The 2,159-nt window shown below is 51.0% G+C and overlaps 1 pseudogene; it reads left to right on the plus strand.

Annotated features, from left to right (window-relative positions):
• Positions 1-903: 903 nt before the first annotated feature.
• On the plus strand, positions 904-1,949 carry LOC100962076 (annotated as a pseudogene).
• Positions 1,950-2,159: the final 210 nt, after the last annotated feature.

Below are 2,159 nucleotides of genomic sequence, written 5' to 3' on the forward strand. Positions count from 1 at the left end.
ATGTGTGACTCCATTTTGAGTTTTTTAGTGTGTTTGTTGGGGCCTATCACAGGAGCTTAGTTCAGAACAATGGTCTTCCATAACTGTTATTTAACACCATTGAGGGAAGTGGACACTCTAGGGCAGTGGTTCTCAACCTTCCTAATGCCGTGACCCTTTAATACAGTTCCTCATGTTGTGGTGGCCCCTGACCATAAAATTATTTTTGTTGCTACTTCATAACTATAATTTTGCTACTGTTATGATTTGTAATGTAAATATCTGATATGCAGGATGTATTTTCATTGTTACCAAGGAGTCACAATCCACAAGTTGGGAAGTTGAGAACCGCTGCTCTAGGGAGACAGGTTAGGACCATCCAATTTCCCAGCTCAGTGGCTCCCTCAAAGGAGGAGTATACTGCCCTCAGTCTGAGAGGTGCAGACTTCCCCGGGGCCTCTTGAGGAGGCAGCTGCTCAGTGTCCTGGGCTTCCTCCCTGCTTTGCCCCTCCTGTTCCCAGGGAAGAGCTGGCCTGGGATCTGGGAGAGACCTCTCCTCAGCCAGGATGGGGGAGAGACTGCTCAGAGACCTCTAACAGGGCACTTGGGAGTGGGCCTGTGTTCACCTCACTCTGTGTCTAGGGCCAGTCTGCTGGGTCCCAGGGCAGTAACCTCCAGGCCAGAGAGAGGGGAGGAGGAGTCAGGCAGGCGGTTTGTGGGGCAGACCCTGGGCCTCTGTGGGAGGTAACAGGCAGTGTACCATTAGGGATTCGCAAGGGGCCAGCCAGCAGGCCAGCCCACCCTTGCCGGGTGTCTCTGTCTGTACTGCTGGTCCTGCTGGTGTCTGGGGTTTGTCTCGGTTTCAGTCCCACTCACAGGGGTTGATACTGTAACGATTACGGAGAAAATGAGGGTCAGGCCGAGGTCCCCGACGTCACTGCAACTCTTATGAGGCTGCTGTTCTTCGCGCTGACCCTCCGCACCGCACGCCACTACCAGAAGAGATGGAAGCCCAGGCTGCCGATGCCATCAAGTCGCCCGAAGGTGAGCTGGACGCGTAGGAGCCGGAGCCTCTCAGGAAGCAACCGGAGGTCCTGCCTTTGCTGGGTTTGTTGGTGAGACCGGTAATGGCCTCAGCACTGACGACGGGTCACTTCCTTCCACAACTCCCCCAGCAGAGGAGGAAGAGTTCTAGGGCAGTGGTTCTCAGCCTTCCTAATGCTTCCTAATGCTGCGACCCTTTAATACAGTTCCTCATGTTGTGGTGATCTCCGAACATAAAATTATTTTCGTTGCTACTTCATAACTGTAACTTTGTTGTTATGACTTGTAATGTAAATATCTGATATGCAGGATGTATTTTCATTGTTACCAAGGAGTCGCGATCCACACGCGGAGAACCACTGCTCTAGGGAGACAGATTAGGACCATCCAATTTCTCCCGGCGGTTGCTAGAGATCATCTTTCGGCACCTTTGGGAGCAGTCGGCCGGCACCAAGAATGCGAAGCCAATGGGCAGGGAAGAAGGCGCCAGCAGGAAGGCGCTGGAGACCTTGCGCCACGTTGGGAATGAGGTGCAGCGCAACTACGAGATGGCCTTCCGAGGCACGTTTCACAAACTGGACATCAAAACCGGAGAGGATGTCAGATCTTTGTCTCGAGTGATGGTCCATGTTTTCAGTTACGGCGTAACAAACTGGGGCAGGATTGTGACCCTAATTTCTTTTGGTGGCTTTGTGGCCAAACACTTGAAGACCGTAAACCAAGAAAGCTGCATCGAACCGTTAGCAGAAAATATTGCAGATGTCCCTGTAAGGACAAAACGAGACTGGCTAGTCAAACAACAAGGCTGGGATGGCTTTGTGGATTTCTTCCACCTGGAAGACCTGGATAGCAGCGTCAGAAACGTGCTGCTGGCTTTTGCAGGTGTTGCTGGAGTAGGAGCTGGTTTGGCCTATCTAATAAGATAGGCTTGTTAAGTGCGAGAATTTACTTCTAACCAACAACACGCACCAGAACCACATTCATCTGTGAAATCAAATGGACTTATGAAGTTGGACTTAAACTACTACCCTAAGCTGTAACTTGCAAGAGCAGCCTACCCAGAAAAGCAAGTGGCAAGAGGAATGTGACTTTTACAAGAATAAATACATGGGGAAAGTGGTCCCCTTGGTGGAAGA

This window comes from Otolemur garnettii, unplaced genomic scaffold, assembly GCF_000181295.1.
Source record: "Otolemur garnettii isolate 467f Iridium unplaced genomic scaffold, OtoGar3 scaffold00092, whole genome shotgun sequence".
NCBI classification, from domain to species: domain Eukaryota; kingdom Metazoa; phylum Chordata; class Mammalia; order Primates; family Galagidae; genus Otolemur; species Otolemur garnettii.